Source organism: Arachis hypogaea, chromosome 16, assembly GCF_003086295.3.
Source record: "Arachis hypogaea cultivar Tifrunner chromosome 16, arahy.Tifrunner.gnm2.J5K5, whole genome shotgun sequence".
NCBI lineage: Eukaryota > Viridiplantae > Streptophyta > Magnoliopsida > Fabales > Fabaceae > Arachis > Arachis hypogaea.
The window spans coordinates 99,799,843-99,821,707 of record NC_092051.1 but is presented as its reverse complement, the minus strand read 5'-3'; the positions used below and the strand labels follow the sequence as shown (position 1 = coordinate 99,821,707).

At 39.5% G+C, this 21,865-nt stretch overlaps 2 non-coding genes across 2 annotated transcripts; one reads left to right on the top strand and one right to left on the bottom strand.

Moving 5' to 3' along the window:
• Positions 1-112: 112 nt before the first annotated feature.
• LOC112761966 (small nucleolar RNA R71) lies at positions 113-218 on the bottom strand. The gene has a single exon (XR_003182332.1). It is a non-coding gene; the product is annotated as a small nucleolar RNA R71 (small nucleolar RNA).
• A 7,402-nt stretch (positions 219-7,620) lies between these two features.
• Positions 7,621-7,728, top strand: LOC112761419 (small nucleolar RNA R71). The gene has a single exon (XR_003181812.1). It is a non-coding gene; the product is annotated as a small nucleolar RNA R71 (small nucleolar RNA).
• The last annotated feature ends 14,137 nt before the right edge of the window (positions 7,729-21,865 follow it).

The following is a 21,865-nucleotide window of genomic DNA, read 5'->3' as shown; positions in this document are numbered from 1 at the left end:
TGAGGGAAGGGCAAAGGAGTGGTTCTATACCCAACTGGATGAGGTTGTCACCAATTGGGACTTACTTCGGAGAGAATTCCTAGATAAATTCTTCCCGCCGGAGGTGACTGACAGGTTGAGGAAGGAGATCTCATACATCATAAAGGTGAATCAGAAACCCTTTATGAGTATTGGGAGCGTTTTAGGAAGCTTCTTGATTCTTGTCCTCATCATCGGATTGATGATTTAGTGTTGATTATTTATTTTTGCCAAGGCTTGAAGCCGCAAGATAAGACTCTTTTGGATGCATCTAGCAATGGGTCCCTTGTGAAATATAGAATGGCGGAGGAAGCTTGGCAACTCATTGCCGACTTAGCCGCTACACAACATGCAAGTCAAAGCAACAATCATCCAAAGACCATCAATGAGGTTTCTTCTAATGAGTCTGCCCTCACCAAGACCCTAGGGAAGATGACCACCATTCTCAAACAAATTCATCAAAACTAACAACAACCCCCTCCACCATAACAACAATACCAACTGGTAGCCCCACAAAGAGTATGTAGAATTTGTACTTATAACTCTCATTATACCGATGAATATTCACAACTCTAAGAGGACAGTACCTTGGCAGCCACCAATCCTTATTTCAACCATTCAAATTAAGGCCCTTTTCAACAAGGGGGTAATTATAACCAAAGGTGGCAAAACCAAGGTTGGCTAGAGAACTCAAGCCAAGGGTGGAGAGACAACTATAACCAAGGTTGGAAAGATGGTGCACTCCAAAGGTGGCATAACAACAACCATAAACAATACCGCAACCCACCAAACCCTCAATTCTAACAACAAGCTCGAGGCCAACGCTACCAACCTCCTCACCAAAGACAAGCTCAAGTGCCTCAAATCATCCAACCACAAGTTCCTCAAATCACCTACCCTTTTTCTTCCTCCAATCAAGCTCCCATGGATGATACCCTTCGCATTGTTCTTCAAAAGAAAAGGGATTTTCAAAAGAGATAAGATTCATACATGGCCACTTTGACCAAAGCTATATCCCGATTAGCCCACATTCCAACAATACTCAACCTCCAAGCTCAAGTGTGATTCCCTCTCAACCATTACCTAGCCCCAAGAGTAGCCTCAATGCTATCACCTTGAGGTCCGGCACCACATTACAAGAGAGAAGTTCCAAGGAGTCAAGCCCAAAGGAGGCCACTTGGTGCACGAAATTGTGATCATCAACAATGGCGCCAAAGACTTGGAGCTCTCAAACGTGAATCACACTTTGTCACAATTCCGCACAACTAACCAGCAAGTGCACTGGGTCGTCCAAGTAATACCTTACGTGAGTAAGGGTCAATCCCACGGAGATTGTCGGCTTGAAGCAAGCTATGGTCATCTTTTAAATCTCAGTCAGGCGGATTCAAATGGTTATGGAGGATTGATAATTAAAGATAAATAAAACATAAAATAAAGATAGAGATAGAGATACTTATGTAATTCATTGGTAGGAATTTCAGATAAACGTGTGAAGATGCTTTGTTCCTCCTGAACCTCTGCTTTCCTATTGCCTTCTTCCAATCATTCGTACTCCTTTCCATGGCAAGCTTTATGTTGGGCATCACCGTTGTCAATGGCTACTTCCCGTCCTCTCAGTGAAAATGTTCTACGCACGCTGTCACCGCACGGCTAATCATCTGTCGGTTCTCGATCATGTTGGAATAGGATCCATTGATCCTTTTGCGTCTGTCACATGCCCAACACTCGCGAGTTTGAAGCTCGTCACAGTCATCCCTTCCCAGATCCTACTCAGAATACCATAGACAAGGTTTAGATGTTCCGAATCTCAAGAATGCTGCCAATTAATTCTAGCCTATACCACGAAGGTTCTAATCTTAGATTAGAAACCCAAGAGATACACATTCAAGCTTGTTTGCATGTAGAACGGAAGTGGTTGTCAGGCACGCGTTCATAGGTGAGAATGGTGATGAGTGTCACATAATCATCACATTCATCATGTTCTTGTGTGCGAATGAATATCTTAGAGAAGAAGTAGGCGTGAATTGAATAGAAAAACAGTAGTACTTTGCATTAATTCATGAAGAACAGCAGAACTCCACACCTTAATCTATGGTGTGTAAAAACTCCACCGTTGAAAATACATAAGAACAAGGTCTAGGCATGGCCGTGAGGCCAGCCCACAAACGTGAAAAGGTCTATTAAAGTATTTTTTTGTAAAAGTATGAAAATACAATAGCAAAAGGTCCTATTTATAGAAAGCTAGTAGCCTAGGGTTACAGAAATAGGTAATTAATGCAGAAATCTTTTTTCGGGCCCACATGGTGTGTGCTTGGGCTGAGCATTGAAGCTTTCACATGTAGAGACGTTTCTTGGAGTTAAACGCCAGCTTTTGTGCCAGTTTGGGCGTTTAACTCCAGCTTTTGTGCCAGTTCTGGCGTTAAACGCCAGAATTCTTGAGCTGACTTGGAACGCCTATTTGGGCCATCAAATCTTGGGCAAAGTATAAACTATTATATATTTCTGGAAAGCCCAGGATGTCTACGTTTCAACGCAATTAAGAGCGCACCAATTGGGTTTCTGTAGCTCCAGAAAATCCACTTCGAGTGCAGGGAGGTCAGAATCCAACAGCATCTGCAGTCCTTTTTCAGCCTCTAAATCAGATTTTTGCTCAAGTCCATCAATTTCAGCCAGAAAATACCTGAAATCATAGAAAAACACACAAACTCATAGTAAAGTATAGAAAAGTGATTTTTTAATAAAAACTAATAAAAACATAATAAAAACTAACTAAAACATACTAACAACATACTAAAAATAATGCCAAAAAGCATATAAATTATCCGCTCATCACAACACCAAACTTAAATTGTTGCTTGTCCTCAAGCAACTGAAAATCAAATAGGATAAAAAGAAGAGAATATACAATGAATTCCAAAAACATCTATGAAGATCAGTATTAATTAGATGAGCGGGACTTTTAGCTTTTTGCTTCTGAACAGTTTTGGCATCTCACTTTATCCTATGAAGTTCAGAATGATTGGCATCTATAGGAACTCAGAATTCAGATAGTGTTATTGATTCTCCTAGTTAAGTATGTTGATTCTTGAACACAGCTACTTTATGAGTCTTGGCCGTGACCCTAAGCATTTTGTTTTCCAGTATTACCACCGGATACATAAATGCCACAGACACATGACTGGGTGAACCTTTTCAGATTGTGACTCAGCTTTGCTAAAGTTTCCAGTGAGAGGTGTCCAGGGCTCTTAAGCACACTCTTTTTGCTTTGAACCACGACTTTAACCGCTCAGTCTCAAGTTTTCACTTGACACCTTCACGCCACAAGCACATGGTTAGGGACAGCTTGGTTTAGCCGCTTAGGCCAGGATTTTATTCCTGTGGGCCCTCCTATTCACTGATACTCAAAACCTTGGATCCCTTTTATTTTACCCTTGCCTTTTGGTTTAAAGGGCTATTGGCTTTTTCTGCTTGCTTTTTCTTTTTCTCTATTTTTTTTCTTTTCGCATTTTTTTTTTGCATATATATTTTTTTCTGCAAGCTTTTCACTGTTTTTTCTTGCTTCAAGAATCATTTTTATGATTTTTCAGATCATCAAATAAAATTTCTCCTTTTCCATCATTCTTTCAAGAGCCAACAATTTTAACATTCAACAATATCAAAAATATGCACTGTTCAAGCATTCATCCAGAAAGACAAAAGTATTGCCACCACATCAAAATAATTAAACTATTTTAAAATTCGAAATTCATGCACTTCTTTTTCTTTTTTCAATTAAAAACATTTTTCATTTAAGAAAGGTGATGGATTCATTTTCATAGCTTTAAGGCATAGACACTTAGACACTAGTGATCATGTAATAAAGACACAAATATAAATAAACATAAAGCATAAAAATTCGAAAAACAGAAAATAAAGAACAAGGAGATTAAAGAACGGGTCCACCTTAGTGATGGCGGCTTGTTCTTCCTCTTGAAGATCTAATGGAGTGCTTGAGCTCCTCAATGTCTCTTCCTTGCCTTTGTTGCTTCTCTCTCATGACTCTTTGGTCTTCTCTAATTTCATGGAGGAGGATGGAATGCTCTTGGTGCTCCACCCTTAGTTGTCCCATATTGGAACTTAATTCTCCTAGGGAGGCGTTGATTTGCTCCCAATAGTTTTGTGGAGGAAAATGCATCCCTTGAGGCATCTTAGGGATTTCATGGTAAGAAATTTCCTTATGTCCATGAGTGGGATCTCTTGTTTGCTACATCCTTTTCTTAGTGATAGGCTTGTCCTCATCAATGAGAATGTCTCCCTCTATGTCAATTCCAACTGAATTGCAGAGGTGACAAATGAGATGAGGGAAGGCTAACCTTGCCAAAGTAGAGGACTTGTCCGCCACCTTGTAGAGTTCTTGGGATATAACTTCATGAACTTCTACTTCCTCCCTAATCATGATGCTATGGATCATGATAGCCCAGTCTATAGTAACTTCAGACCGGTTGCTAGTGGGAATGATTGAGCGTTGGATGAACTCCAACCATCCCCTGGCCACGGGCTTGAGGTCATGCCTTCTTAGTTGAACCGGCTTCCCTCTTGAATTTCTCTTCCATTGAGCGCCCTCTTCACAGATGTCTATGAGGACTTGGTCCAACCTTTGATCAAAGTTGACCCTTCTAGTGTAGGGGTGTGCATCTCCTTGCATCATGGACAAGTTGAATGCCAACCTTACATTCTCCGGACTATTGTAAGCCAATTCTTAGGGTCCGGGTTCACACTTTGATCATGGTTCTTGGTGATCCATGCATTGGCATAGAACTCTTTAACCATTAAGATTCCGACTTGTTGAATGGGGTTGTGAGAACTTCCCAACCTCTTCTTCGGATCTCATGTCGGATCTCCAGATACTCATTCTTTTTTAGCTTAAAAGGGACCTCGGGGATCACCTTCTTCTTGGCCACAACTTCATAGAAGTGGTCTTGATGCACCCTTGAGAGAAATCTCTCCATCTCTTATGACTCAAAGGTGGAAGCTTTTGCCTTCCCTTTCCTTTTTCTAGAGGTTTCTCCGGCCTTAGGTGTCATAAATGGTTATGGAAAAACAAAAAAAGCTTTAGCTTTTACCATACCAAACTTAGAAGGTTTGCTCGTCCTCGAGCAAAAGAAGAAAGAAGAGAGTAGAAGAAGAAGAAATAGAGGAGATGGATGGGGCTTAGTGTTTCGGCCAAGGGGGAGAAGTAGTGTGTATGTTGTGTGAAAATGAAGGAGTGAAGATGGGTTTATATAGGGGTGGAGAGAGGGTTAGGGTTCGGCCATTATGGGTGGGTTTGGGTGGGAAAGTGGTTTGAATTTGAATGGTGAGGTAGGTGGGGTTTTATGAAGGATGGATGTGAGTGGTGAAGAGAATGGTGGGATTTGATAGGTGAGGGGTTTTTAGGGAAGAGGTATTGAGGTGATTGGTGAGTGGGTGAAGAAGAGAGAGAGAGGTGGGGTAGGTGGGGATCCTGTGGGGTCCACAGATCCTGAGGTGTCAAGGATATCTCATTCCTGCACCAAGTGGCGTGCAAAAATGCCCATTTCTGCCAATCCTGGCGTTAAACGCTAGGCTGCTGCCCATTTCTGGCGTTTAACGCCAGCTTCTTACCCATTCCTGGCGTTAAACGCCAGTCTGGTGCCCATTTCTGGCGTTAAACGGCCAGAATGGTGCCAGACTGAGCGTTTAACGCCCATTCTGCTACCCTTACTGGTGTTTAAATGCCAGTAAGTTTCTCCTCCAGGGTGTTCTGTTTTTAATGCTGTTTTTCCTTCTGTTTTTGCTTTTTCAATTGTTTTTGTGACTTCACATGATCATCAACCTACAAAAAACATAAAATAACAATGGAGAATAAATAAAATTGGGTTACCTCCCAACAAGCGCTCTTTAATATCAGTAGCTTGACAGTGGGCTCTCATGGAGCCTCACAGATACTCAGAGCATGATTATGGCCTCTCAACACCAAACTTAGAGTTTGGTTGTAGCCTCCCAATACCAAACTTAGAGTTTGAATGTGGGGATTTTGTTTGACTCTGTATTGAGAGAAGCTTTTCATGCTTCCTCTCCATGGTTATAGAGGGAGATCATTGAGCTTTAAACACAAGGGAGTCTTCATTCACTTGAAGGACTAATTCTCCTCTGTCTACATTAATCACAGCTTTTGCTGTGGCTAGGAAGGGTCTACCAAGGATGATGGATTCATCTATACACTTCCCAGAGTCTAGAATTATGAAATCAGCAGGGATGTAGTGGTCTTCAACCTTTACCAAGACATCCTCTACAAGTCCATAAGCTTGTTTCTTTGAATTGTCTGCCATCTCTAGTGAGATTCTTACAGCTTGTACCTCAATGATCCCTAGCTTCTCCATTACAGAGAGAGGCATGAGGCTTATGCTTGACCCTAGGTCACACAGAGCCTTCTCAAAGGTCATGGTGCCTATGGCACAAGGTATTGAGAACTTTCCAGGATCTTATCTCTTTAGAGGTAATCTCTGCCTAGTCAAGTCATCTAGTTCTTTGATGAGCAAGGGGGGGTTCATCCTCCCAAGTCTCATTACCAAATAACTTGGCATTTAGCTTCATGATTGCTCCAAGATACTTAGCAACTTGCTCTATAGTAACATCTTCATCCTCTTCAGAGGAAGAATACTCATCAGAGCTCATGAATGGCAAAATTAAATTCAATGGAATCTCTATGGTCCCAGTGTGAGCCTCAGATTCCCATGGTTCCTCATTAGGGAACTTCTTGGAGATCAGTGGACGTCCATTGAGGTCTTCCTCAGTGGAAATCACTGCCTCTTCCTCTTCTCCAGGTTCGACCATGTGAGACGTGTTTATAGCCTTGCATTCTCTCTTTGGATTCTCTTTTGTATTGCTTGGGAGAGTACTAGGAGGGAGTTCAGTAACTTTCTTACTAAGCTGACCCACTTGTGCCTCCAAATTTCTAATGGAGGACCTTGTTTCAGTCATGAAACTTTGAGTGGTTTTAATTAGATCAGAGACTATAGTTGCTAAGTCAGAGTGGCTCTGCTTAGAATCCTCTGTCTGTTGCTGAGAAGATGATGGAAAAGACTTGCTATTGCTAAACCTGTTTCTTCCACCATTATTGTTATTGAAGCCTTGTTGAGGCCTCTGTTGCTCCTTCCATGAGAGATTTGGATGATTTCTCCATTTAGGATTATAGGTATTTCGATAGAATTCTCCCATGTAATTCACGTCTTCCATTGCAGGGTTCTCAGGGTCATAAGCTTCTTCTTCAGAGGAAGCTTTTTTAGTACTGCCTGTTGCTGCTTGCATTCCAGACAGACTCTGAGAAATCATATTGACTTGTTGAGTCAATATTTTGTTCTGAGCCAGTATGGCATTCAGAGTATCAATCTCAAGAACTCCTTTCTTCTGATTTGTCCCATTATTCACAGGATTCCTTTCAGAAGTGTACATGAATTGGTTATTTGTAGCCATTTCAATGAGTTCCTGAGCTTTTGCAGGCGTCTTCTTCAGATGAAGAGATCCTCCAGCAGAGCTATCCAATGACATCTTGGATAGTTCAGACAGACCATCATAGAATATACCTATGATGCTCCATTCTGAAAGCATGTCAGAAGGACACCTTCTGATCAATTGCTTGTATCTTTCCCATACTTCATAGAGGGATTCACCTTCCTTCTGTCTGAAGGTTTGGACTTCCACTCTAAGCTTGCTCAATTTTTGAGGTGGAAAGAACTTTGCCAAAAAGGCATTGACTAGCTTTTCCCAAGAGTTCAAGCTTTCCCTAGGTTGTGAATCCAACCATGTTCTAGCTCTATTTCTTACAACAAAAGAAAAAAGCATAAGTCTGTAGACCTCAGGATCAACCCCATTGGTCTTGACAATGTCACAGATTTGCAAGAATTCAGCTAAGAACTGATGAGGATCTTCCAATGGAAGTCCATGAAACTTGCAATTCTGATGCATTAGAGAAACTAATTGAGGCTTAAGCTCAAAGTTGTTTGCTCCAATGGCAGGGATTAAGATGCTTCTCCCATAAAAGTTGGGAGTAGGTGCAGTAAAGTCACCAAGCACCTTCCTTGCATTGTTGGCATTGTTGTTTTCGACTGCCATGGCTTCTTCCTCCTTGAAGAGCTTTGTTAGGCCCTCTAGAGAGAGTTGTGCCTTAGCTTCTCTTAGCTTTCTCTTCAAGTTCCTTTCAGGTTCAGGATCAGCTTTAACAAGGATGCCTTTGTCTTTACTCTTGCTCATATGAAAGAGAAGAGAACAAGAAAGTATGGACTCCTCTATGTTACAGTATAGAGATTCCTTGAGGTGTCAGAGGAAAAGAAGAATAGAAGGAGAAGGTAGAAAGAGAAGAATTCGAACTTGTCAAGAGGGATAGAGTTCGAATTGTTGATAGTGGAGGAGTGTTAGTCCTTAAATAGAAGGATGTGAGAAAAGGGGAAGAATTTTCGAAATTAAAGTAAAAGATTTTGAAATAATTAAAAGAAATTTTGAAAATTTGATTGATGATTTTCGAAAACTAAAATTGGGAAAGAAATTAAGTGATTTTGAAAAAGATTTTGAAATTAGAAATTAAAAAGATATGATTGAAAATTAATTTTGAAAAAGATGTGATTGAAAAGATATGATTGAGAAGATATGATTGAAAATAAAATTAAAAAGAGAAAGTTTTAAAATTAAAGTTGATTACTTGACTAACAAGAAATTAGAAGATATTATTCTAGAATTAAAACTTTTGATCCTTTCTTAATAGGCAAGTAACAACTAGAAAATTTTGAATTAAATTATTAATTGTAGCAAGGATTTTCGAAAATAATAATAAATAAAAAAAGTTGAAAAGAAATTGATTTTGAAAAGATATGATTGAAAAGATATGATTTGAAAAAGATTTGATTTTGAAAAATTATGAAAATTTGAAAAAGATTTGAATTAAAAACAAAATCTTCCCTCTAGTGTCATCCTGGCGTTAAACGCCTAGAATGGCATCCATTATGGTGTTTAACGCCCAAAATCCTACCTTTTTGGGCGTTTAACGCCCAGCCAGGTACCCTGGCTGGCTTTTAAATGCCAGTTTTCCTTCTTCACTGGGCGTTTTGAACGCCCAGCTTTTTCTGTGTAATTCCTCTGCTGAATGTTCTGAATCTTCAATTCTCTGTGTTATTGACTTGAAAAGACACAATTTAAAAAAAATTTGAATTTTTTAAATGATGAGAAACAATAATAAAAAGAATGCAACTAAGATCAAATAAACAATGCATGCAAGACACCAAACTTAGAAGTTTGTATACTAAGGACTATAGCAATTTGAAAATGCATATAAGAAACAACAAAAGACACAAAATAAGAGAAATTAAAGATCAGAGCACTGAAATCATCAAGAACAACTCGAAGATCAATGAAGAACATAATGCATGAAATTTTCGAAAATTAGAAGAATAAAGACATGCGATTGACACCAAACTTAAAATTAGACACTAGACTCAAACAAGAAACATAAAATATTTTTTATTTTTATGATTTTATAAATTTTTTTGTGATTTTCAAAACTTATATAGAAAAGAAAATAAAGAGAATCAAAACTTTTAATAAGAATTCCAGGAATCATGCAATGTTAGTCTAAAGCTTCAGCCTAAAAAGATTAGACATGGTTAGCCAAGCTTCAGCAGGACATTACATTCAGCAGCTAAATTGATGAGAATCAATCAGCTTTTGTGATGATAAGAACATCACCTTGAAACTCTAGAATTCATTCTTAAAAATTCTGAAAAATAAAAAGAAAAGTACCTAATCTAAGCAACAAGATGAACCGTCAGTTGTCCAAACTCGAACAATCCCCGGCAACGGCGCCAAAAACTTGGTGCACGAAATTGTGATCATCAACAATGGCGCCAAAGACTTGGAGCTCTCAAACGTGAATCACACTTTGTCACAATTCCACACAACTAACCAGCAAGTGCACTGGGTCGTCCAAGTAATACCTTACGTGAGTAAGGGTCGAACCCACGGAGATTGTCGGCTTGAAGCAAGCTATGGTCATCTTGTAAATCTCAGTCAGGCAGATTTAAATGGTTATGGAGGATTGATAATTAAAGATAAATAAAACATAAAATAAAGATAGAGATAGAGATACTTATGTAATTCATTGGTAGGAATTTCAGATAAACGTATGAAGATGCTTTGTTCCTCCTGAACCTCTGCTTTCCTATTGCCTTCTTCCAATCATTCATACTCCTTTCCATGGCAAGCTTTATGTTGGGCATCACCGTTGTCAATGGCTACTTCCCGTCCTCTCAGTGAAAATGTTCTACGTACGCTGTCACCGCACGGCTAATCATCTGTCGGTTCTCAATCATGTTGGAATAGGATCCATTGATCCTTTTGCGTCTGTCACACGCCCAACACTCGCGAGTTTGAAGCTCGTCACAGTCATCCATTCCCAGATCCTACTCAGAATACCACAGACAAGGTTTAGACGTGCCGGATCTCAAGAATGCTGCCAATTGATTCTAGCCTATACCACGAAGGTTCTAATCTTAGATTAGAAACCCAAGAGATACACATTCAAGCTTGTTTGCATGTAGAACGGACGTGGTTGTCAGGCACGCGTTCATAGGTGAGAATGGTGATGAGTGTCACGTAATCATCACATTCATCATGTTCTTGTGTGCGAATGAATATCTTAGAGAATAAGTAGGCGTGAATTGAATAGAAAAACAGTAGTACTTTGCATTAATTCATGAAGAACAGCAGAGCTCCACACCTTAATCTATGGTGTGTAGAAACTCCACCATTGAAAATACATAAGAACAAGGTCTAGGCATGGCCATGAGACCAGCCCCCAAACGTGAAAAGGTCTATCAAAGTATTTTTTGTAAAAGTATGAAAATACAATAGCAAAAGGTCCTATTTATAGAAAACTAGTAGCCTAGGGTTACAGAAATAGGTAATTAATGCAGAAATCTTTTTCCAGGCCCACTTGGTGTGTGATTAGACTAAGAATTGAAGCTTTCACATGTAGAGACTTTTCTTGGAGTTAAACGCCAGCTTTTGTACCAGTTTGGGCGTTTAACTCCAGCTTTTGTACCAGTTCTGGCGTTAAACGCCAGAATTCTTGAGCTGACTTAGAACGCCTGTTTGGGCTATCAAATCTTGGGCAAAGTATGGACTATTATATATTGCTGGAAAGCCCAGGATGTCTACGTTTCAACTCAATTGAGAGCGCGCCCATTGGGCTTCTGTAGCTCCAGAAAATCTACTTTGAGTGCAGAGAGGCCAGAATCCAACAGCATCTGCAGTCCTTTTTCAGCCTCTGAATCAGATTTTTGCTCAGGTCCCTCAATTTCAGCCAGAAAATACCTGAAATTACAGAAAAACACACAAACTCATAGTAAAGTCCAGAAAACTGATTTTTAAATAAAATTTAATAAAAACTAACTAAAACATACTAAAAATATACTAAAAACAATGCCAAAGAGCGTATAAATTATCTGCTCATCACCACTCTAGATGAAGATATTGTTGAGGTGGAGGATGTAGAAGATGAAGAAGAAGTACAAGAAGTTGTTGAAGAGGAAGTTGCTTAAGCAAGAGAAAGAGTTTCTAAAGAAGATGTATTGAAACAAGCCATTCCAATCCCATTCTCAAGCTTGGCAAAGAGGACCAAAAAGCAATTGGAGTTAGATCCGTAGATGGTGAATTTCTTCAAAAAGGTTGAGGTAACAATTCCCCTTTTTGATGCTATTCGCCAAGTTCCTAAATATGCCAAGTTTTTAAAGGATTTATGCATGAACAAGAAAAGGATTAATGAATTGGAAACTATTCCTTTGGGTAGTTCAATGTCTACTTTAATGGGTGCTATTCTTGAAAAACGTGGGGATCCTGGACCTTTCTTAGTATCTTGCACTATAGGTGGTGTTCAATTTGTGGATTGTATGTGTGATCTTGGTGCTTGTGTGAGTATTATGTCTTTGTCTATTTATGATGAATTGAACCTTCCACCATTGAAACGGTCGGTGGCACGCTTTGTTTTGGCCGATAAAAGTATTATTTCTGTGGTTGGTATTGTTGAGGATGTCTTAGTGAGCATCAAATGATTGACTTTTCCAATTGATTTTTACATCCTTGAGATGCCTCCTAATGACTCTGGGAAACTGTCATCCGTCTTATTAAGGAGGCCATTCTTGAAGACCTCTCGGCTTAAACTTGATGCATTCTCAGGCACCTATTCATTTGAGATTGACAGTAAAGCGGTAAGCTTTAATTTGGATGAGGCTATGAAGCATCTACCGGAGGACCACTCTATCTTCCAGTGTGACATTGTTGATAAAGTTGTGGCCGAGGTTTACCATGAGTCCCTTGATGAGATGAATATGAGCAAAAGGGCAACTGGGGGAAGCTAAATGATTATGAAGAAGACACTTTACCACCTCCAAGGTTGCCGGACAACAATGTACCAAGTCATGAGTTAAGTGTGGAATTGAAACCTCTACCTCCTCACCGTAAGTACGCCTTTCTTAATAACAATAAAAAACTCCCGGTGATCATTGCAAGGGAGCTCACTTTCGATCAAGAGGAGAGATTACTTGATGTGCTGCAAAGGAATAAGAAGGCTATTGGGTGGAGCTTGGTAGATATTGTTGGTATAAGCCCCCATGTTTGTGAGCATCATATTTTTCTAGAGGAAGGAGCTAAACTGGTCTGCCAACCACAAAGAAGGTTAAATCCTACTATCATGGAAGTTGTTAAGAAAGATGTGACTAGACTTCTAGGGGCCGACATTATCTACCCTATCTCAGATAGTGAATGGGTTAGTTCGGTGCAAGTTGTGCCAAAGAAGCAGGGTGTCACCATGATCAAAAGTGAAAGTGGAGAACTCATGGAAACTAGGGTACAAAACTCTTGGAGGGTATGCATTGACTATAGGCACTTGAACTTGGCAACCTAGAAGGACCACTACTAACTTCTATTTATTGATGAAATGCTTGACCGGTTGTCAGGTAATCACACTATTATTTCTTAGACGGTTACACAGGTACTTTCCAAATTCATATAGCTCTAGAAGATCAAGAAAAGACTATTTTTACATGTCCCTTCGGAACATATGCTTACAAGAGGATGCCTTTTGACTTATGTAATGCACCTGCGACATTCTAAAGGTGCATGACTAGCATCTTTTCTAATTTCCTTGAGCATTGCATGGAAATTTTTATGGATGACTTTAGTGTATATGGAGATTCATTTGATGATTACTTGAGTAGTTTGACTAAAGTGCTAGAAAGATGTGCTAGCTCAAACCTTGTTCTCAATTTTGAAAAGTGCCATTTCATGGTAAAACAAGGTATTGTGCTAGGCCACATCATTTCTAGCAATGGTATCTCTGTAGATCCTAGAAAAGTTGAAGTTGTTTCTGGATTACCTTACCCCTCTTCTGTGAGGGAAGTCCGTACTTTTCTTGGTCACGCAGATTTTTACCAGCGGTTCATAAAGGACTTTAGTAAGGTAGCTTTGCCTCTTTCCCGTTTTCTTTAAAAGGACATAGAATTTGATTTCAATGAGGTGTGCATGGAAGCATTTGATACCTTGAAGGAAGCCTTGACCAAAACTCCCATAGTGAGAGGGCCAAATTGGAGTAGCCCGTTCGAAATCATGTGTGATGCATCTAACCATGTCGTAGGGGCCACGCTTGCACAGCGCGAGGGCAAGAATCCTTACATTATAGCTTATGACTCTAAGACTCTAGATGGTGTCCAATCCAATTATACTACCACCGAAAAAGAATTGATGGCAATTGTTTTCGCCTTGGATAAATTCCGGGCCTATTTACTTGGTTCCAATGAGGTAGTATACTCGGATCATGCGGCATTAAAATATTTGTTGGCAAAGAAAGAGTCTAAACTGAAATTGGTATTACTCTTGCAAGAATTTGATTTAGAAATCAAGGATAGGAGTGGATCACAAAATTTAGTGGCGGACCACTTGAGCCGCTTTGAACATTTGACATGTGATTCCACCCCTATCAATGATGCTTTCCCCTTAGATGCCTTGCAAGCAATCTCGGAAGTCACTCCATGGTATGCATCTATTGCCAATTACTTGGTAGGCCATACCTTTCCTCCACACTTTTCTAAGCACCAAAGGGACAAGCTAAAAAGCGAGTCCAAATATTATGTATGGGATGAAGCTTACTTGTGGAGATGTGGTGCCGACCAAGTAATTAGGTGGTGTGTGGCCCAATCTGAATTCCAATCTATTCTAGAGGCGTGCCACTCTCCTGAAAGTGGTGGGTACTTTGGTCCTCAAAGGACGGCAAGAAAAGTGTTAGACTATGGGTTTTGGTGGCCTAGCTTATTTAAAGATGCAACCTCCTTTTGCAATTCTTGCCACCTATACCAAAGGTTTAGGAATACATCCAAGAAGGATGAAATGCCCCCAACAACTTATGTTATTCTGTGAAATTTTTTATGTTTTGGGGCATTGACTTCATGGGTCCGTTTCCAAGCTCCAATGGTTTTCTCTACATCTTGTTAGCGGTAGATTACGTCTCTAAGCGGGTGGAAGCAATTCCTACTCGTACTGATGATGCTAATGTTGTTTTCTTTTGTAAGAAATCACCTCATTTGTCACTTTAGATTGCCACGAGCAATCGTGAGTGATCAAGGCTCTCATTTTTGCAACAAGAGAATGACAACTTTGATGCAGAAGTATGGCATTTCACAAGGTGGCTACGGCTTACCATCCCCAAACAAATGGTCCAGCTGAGGTTTCTAATCGCGAGATTAAGCAGATCTTAGAGAAACTAGTGAAACCTTATAGGTGAGATTGGAGCTCAAGACTGGGGGGGCGCTCTATGGGCTTACTGGACGGCCTATAAATCACCAATAGGCATGAGTCCATTCCGAATAGTCTATGGGAAAGCATGCCCCCTACCGGTTGAGGTTGAGCACAAAACATTTTGGGCCATCAAAGAATGCAATTTGGGGTTGGGAAAAGCCGGAACTGGGGGAAAGTTGCAATTGGAAGAATTGGAGTGTCTACAATTGGAGGCATATGAAAATTCAAGATTTTACAAGGAAAGGGAGAAGGCGGTGCATGACCGGAATATCAAGAGAAGAGAATTTCGGCTTGGAGTCAAGGTTGAGGTTAATGCCTGGTAAATTGAGGTTGAGATGGGATGGCCCTTATATGGTGGAGAAAGTTGAACCATATGGTGTTGTCCACTTTAGCCATTCCTTAAGCCCTAACTTCTTCAAGGTGAATGGCCACCGATTGAAACTTTACCATGGTGTGATAAAGAGTTGGAGATATTTCTCTTGAAGGATCCTTCCGAGGAAGAGAATTGAGCAATATGACCGTCCAACTTAAGGACGTTAAAGAAAAGTGCTAGGTGGGAGACACCCCACCATGGTATCATCTTCCATTTTTTTGTTTTCATGTGAATACTTGCTTGAATTTATTGAAATTTGATTGTTTTAGATCTTTGATTCTTTTGTCTATGAGGTTAATTGGTTTAGGGACTTTGTTTGCTTGTTTTAGGCCTTAGAACATAGAATTTGGTAGCATCCTGTATGAGGTAGCCTTTAAGAAGGTGAAACAAAAATTTTGTTTCCTTGCTGGCTCGCGTATGCAGCCCTCTGTATACGTATGCATCATGCGTTTTTTGGCCCAAGATGCGTATGCGGTTGATGTCCGCATACACGCGCCTCTCTTTGCGAGCCAACTGCTCACGTGCACATCCCCCTAGCATGCGCATGTTCCACTGGCATCACACAATGCCCGCGTACGTGGATAGCTTGTTCCGTACGCATCATCCATATTTTCGCCCAAGACACATGTGTGGCCCATGTCTGTGTACACAGAGGCCCCTGGCAAAGATCAACCTTCGCATGTGTGCTACTCGCGTATGTAACTCCTCCATCCAACCTCCTGGCCGTGCGTACGCATAGATTCAAAATTGCTAAACCCCCTTCATGACCCCTGTCGCGATTCTCTCTTCCCTCTTCACTCTTCTTTCTTATCATTCCATTAGGCCCAACTACCATCGCCCAGCCTAGCACCACCCCATGCCACCACCATCATTTCAGTCAGTCCGGCGCCACTGTCGTTGCTGGCCACCCACCGCCAACATCTCTCTCCTTTTCTCTCCATCATCTCCTCCTCTACCCGTCTTTTCTCCATAGACACCATCGCCACCCCTATCTCAGCTTAGTTGTGCGCCTTCCCTTCCGGCGACACCTCCGCCGTTCCTGTGCGTCCCGCAACCACCGCGCCACCCCCACCTCCATTTCTCCATCCCTTAGCTCAGGTCATTTTTGTTTCTCTGTTTCTTTTAGTTTCTGGGTAATAGTTTAGCTAGTTTTAGTTTTTGTTTTAATGATTATTAGTTGATTTAGGTTGGTATATTTCTATTAAACATGATTGCAAGTGTTGGATTGATTTTGTTTTAGAGGATTGTTGCTTGATTTTGACTAAATTTGATGACATCAAACTATGCATACCAACTGTTCGATGAATTGCCTAAGTTAGAACTGGGATTGATTCATATGTGTGGCCACCATATGCTTTCAACCATGATGTTATTAGGTAGTTTAACTCTGAATTGAGTATGTTTGGATGATTTTTTACTTACTTTGCTAAAGATTCATCATTTATTTAGTTATGAATTGAACTTGTTAAATTGCAAAAATTTATTTGTAAGGCAATATGGATTAATCTTGTGTTTACAATTCTTTACGTGAAATCAATTGATGAGTCTAATTGAGATATACGGGTTTATATGTTAAATTTGCTTTATCTTGGATGATCTTGACCAATGTGCATATCTCTCTCTCTCATATTGAACCATTGAACTATGTTGTTTCTTTTTGTATATGCATTATATATGGTTCAATTGTTTTAAGTGCTTAATGGTTGCTTGATTGGAAACTCAATTGTTTTCTCCATTCTTCCTTTCAGAATGAGGACCACTAAAGGAAAGAAACAAGCTTCCGCTTCCAAGAAACTGGCCCCGAAACCCAAGAAACTGGTTGAGCAAGTCAATATGCTACAAAGTCCTGACTTATCCGTACTCGCTCAAGATCTAGTTAGGTTTGCCAACCGGTATTATGCCCTTCAATATGGAAAATTCTGGGATATCAAGAAGTTGCATGTCGAGCGACAACTGAAGATGGATGAGTTACCCTCTGACCTTTGGCCATTAGTGAATTCTCACATTGAAAGCCGAGGGTGGAGCTTTTTGGATAGGAAACTAAGGGAGGCGAATGAACCATGGGTGTTGGAGGTTTATGCCAACTTTCACAATGCCAACCTCAAGTCCGCTCTTGTCCGAGGCAAGCAAAATCCCATCACGAAAGGTGCAATTGCGGAGATTCTGAATATTCTGCCTAAGATAAAAAGAGCGGTATGGTTATGTGAAGGCGCAAGCTGACCGCCAACTAGGCACCTTGGATTGGGATACGATTTTGAAGAAAATAGCTATTCCAGACTCGGCATGGGTTATGAGTTTGGGGGATAATCCTAAGCCAACTCGGACTCCCAATTAAGCAACTTACTTTTGATGCTCGGATATGGCAACAACTCTTGACCAACTATACCATACTGACTACTCATGAGACCACTATTACATGGGAGATGGTTGTTTTAGTTTGGGTTGTGTTAGAAGGAGACCCAGTGAATCTGTCCAAGGTTATCAAGCAATCGATGTGGAAGGTGCCGATATCTCTCAAGCAGAAAGTGGCTTTTCCGGTTATGGTCACTGAGATGATTGCCAAGGCCGGCCTTGAGTGGAGAACGATGATTATCCACCTACCCTGGCAAACAAGGACCTCTATATTCCTCATGGCGATTGGCTGAAGGATTACCTGGGCCTTGGTGATCAAAGCAAGAAGAAGAAGAAAAAAGTAACCACCAGAGAATCGAGCCGACCACCAGCACCATCATCATCTACTCTTTAGGCCCCCATGACTCAAGAGCTCGGTCTCAAGCTATTGGAGTGGCTGGAGCATTTAGAGAGGCGCATGAACCGGAAATATGAGAATATCAAGCTGCAAAACAGAGAGTGGGACCCCATGATTGAAGTGTTGGACACTCCTGATGAGCTTTTAGAGGCTGAGGATGCTGAGCCAGCAACTGAGGTGCAGGCCGAGACTGACACACATGCGGTAGATGCTGAGATGCCAGTGGCTGACATTGGGGTAGCTTCGTCACCGTAGCCTAAGGCCGCACCACCTACCCCTCCTATTTCTTGACACTTTTGTTAGCACGGAGGACTGTGCTAAGTTTAATTGTGGGGGGCAGAATTTGCAACACTTTTGGATCATAATTTCTACTCCAAACACTTTGAATTATATTTTGCTTTTAGTTATGTCTATTTTTATTTACGTTGTTAGAACTCTGTGGATATTTGCTACTCTTGACTTTTACATTGCACACTTTTATTTTGGATGTTTACATATCTTGGTTTAGCTCTAGTTTCATTTCTAATATGACATGCTCTTTTGTCTTAGTTAGTGTATATATTGCCTTTTATTTTAGTATATATGCTTTGGATAATGATTGTGATAGGATGATTGTGAATAGTGATAGCGCCTAGTTCATGCTTGTTTTCCTAAATGTCATGGTGATTCTTTGATAGTGAAGTTAGGAAAAAGCTAGGAATTTTGGTTTGCATCCAACACATAGGACATACATACATAAAGAATAAGTTGGTAAAAACAACATAAAAAGCTTCCAAGAAAGATTTTTAAGGGCACTCTATTGAATTGATTCAAAAATTGCTTTTGAACTTGCTTAAAATATTTTTTGGAGTATAGGAAAGAGCTAGAACAAGCAACCTTGTGAGTTGTTGAGCCTTAATGTGTGGTTGCATACTCCAACCACAAATTTCTATTCTTGTGTGATATACTCCTTCTTTGATTGTGATCTTGAATTTGCTTAATTCTTTATATCCAATATTTGATGTTTTGAATGCATTTAGCATGATTGAGGCCATAATTTCAATTGAAACTCACTAACCCATGTGGCCATACCCTTATATCTACCTTTGTAACCAATTTTGAGCCTTTGAATCCCCTTTTGTTCTATGTGTTACCACATCTTTAAACCTAAGTGAAAACCATGAATAACCTTAAATTGCATCTATGATTACCTTAGGTTGAGGTGTGTGTGTTAAGTAAGTGTGGGGAAATTGTTGGGAGACATTGGTAGTGAATGAAAAATTTTGTTTGGGTATTTCATTGAAAATATTGGGAAATAGGTGTGCATTCATATGACAAGTTGCTTAACCATATGCAATTAGTGTTGATAAAAGGAAGGAAAAACAAAATTTTCAATTATGAAAATATCTTTCCTCAATGTTTCATTAAAAAAAAGCACTAAAAAGGGGACAAAATGCCCTAAAATAAACAAATGGTAATAAAGCATATGTGTTATGACTAAAAAGAGAATGCATGAATGTGTAAAAAGGAAGTGGTAGGTAGTAGGTTGCATTTATGGTAATTAGATGATGTAGGTTGTGAGGATACTTAAACTAATCAAAGATTCAATTTAAAAGTCCATTTAACCATATTAATCCTACCTTGACCCTAGCCCCATTACAATTCTTTAAAGACCTCATGGTAATTGTGTTCATGCATCAAGTACTTGTTGATTGTTAGATGAAGAGCAAATTTGAGAAAGCATTATTAGAGGAGAATTGATCGATTAAACCCTAAACACTGAGCGATTAGAGTGTACACACATCTGGTGAGGGGTTCGATTGCTCAATTCTATTTCTCCACACCTTGTTTATATTGTTTTGCAAGTTGCTCAATTATGAACTTGAATCAATTCCTTGGATTATGATTGCACTGCACTTGTGATTCGTTGTCGCCCTATATGCTTATTTACTTGCTTGGAAGTTTGGTTGTTTGTTTTTTACCAATTTCATAGGACATTATGGTATAGATATAGGTAGATATCATGCATTAGTATAGTTGCATACACATGAGTAGTTGCATTCAACAACTTGTTCACCCCTTCTTTTACTTTCTCATTTTGATTAGCATGAGGACATGCTATTGTCTAAGTGTGAGGAAATTGATAAATCCATATTTGATGATGATTTTTGGCTTGAAATGAATGGATTTCATTACATAATCTCACACTTATTCACTAAAATAGCATGCATTTGTGATTTTCTTCCAAATTGCACTTAATTGCAAAAGCATGCTTTTTAGGCTCCAAAAATGCTAATTTTAATCCTCTTAAATTCTATTCGATGCCTTGATATGTCTGTTAAATAATTTCAGGTCTTAGGAATCAAGGTTAGACTGGAATAGATGGAAAAAGAAGCAAGCAAGAGTAGAAAATCATGAAGAAATGAAGATTTTTTGGATATATGCATCTGTGCGTACGCATCATTGCAGCGTGCATACGCACACTTCATTTTTCCATCGCCCACGTACACGGACCACATTGCCGTGTACGCGGGACTGCTGTCACGTGAGTCATTAGTAGAAACACGCTGGGGGCAATTTCTGAACTATTTTTGGCCCAGTTTGAAGCCCAATTCGAAGACTAGAGTCTCGGGGTAAAGCAAGCTTGAGGACATACATTCCATTAGCTTAGTTTTACATAGTTTTTGAATTTAGAGAGAGAAACTTCTCCTTCTCTCTAGGTTTTAGTGTTTCTTGTTCATTTTCATTTCAACCCATAAACTAGACACTTGTTAATCTCAGTTTTTAGTGTTTTAATTGTTGTAGTTTCTACTGTTCAATTTTACTTAGCACTTTTGCAATTTTACCAATTTGGGTTATGATTTTGCATCTTGTTGGATTTTGATTTTGGTAATACATTGAGCTTTTTCATATTCCATTTGTGTTATTTGAGTTTTTATTGTTGATTGTTGCTATTGGGTATCTTGAATTTGGATTATTTTACAATTTTATTATGCTTGTTATTATTCCTCACCAAGTGTTTGAGGAAATATCACTTATGACTATAGAGTAGATTTTCTCTCTTGGCCTTGTGGTGGAATAATTAGAGACTCTTGAATTGCAAGAATTTAGTGTTAATGGGTAATTGAAAATTGCTTATTAGCTTGAACTCCACTAAATCTAGTCTTTCACTAGGATTTGACTAGGACTTGTGGGCTAGAGTTAATATTTCTCACTTGACATTCCTTCAATCGTTAGAAGATAACTAAGTGGGAGTAATAGGCAATTACCATCACAATTGAGGAATGCAATAAAGATAGAAATTCTAATTTTCACCCCTAGCCAAGATTTCTCATTTTAATTGCTTGGCTCTTCCCTTGTTGACTTTGATTCCTTGGTCCTCTTAGCTTGATTACTTGCATTCAATTATATGTCATTATCATTGCCATTCCTTTATTGTATGCTTATTAGTTGGTTGATTGTTCGATGGATAGTGTAATTGCCTCTATTTAATTGTTAGTTGTTATTGCTTTAATTTCTAGTCACTTTACTTTTCTCGTACTCAACTCAAAAATCCCCAAAAATTCCTAACTAATGATATGCATCACGTTGAAATTCCTAGGAAAGACGACCTGGGATTCTACTTCCGGTATTTGATTTGATAGTTGTGACATTATTTTAAACTTTGACTCGGGATATCTCGTTGGTTGGGACTATACTTTGCAATATTGAATTGAAAAATCCTTTGGTAATTTCTTAACCGACATTTATCTCGTGTTAGGTGTATTGCGGAACAATCGTACTCCTCTAGGAAAAGAGTAAAAGGCCTGGAACATTGCTCACCTGAACCGTCATATCTTTCGTAGTATTCACCACCACGATCAGATTTGACAGCTTTAATTTTTTTCCCAAGTTAAAGTTCAACTTTAACT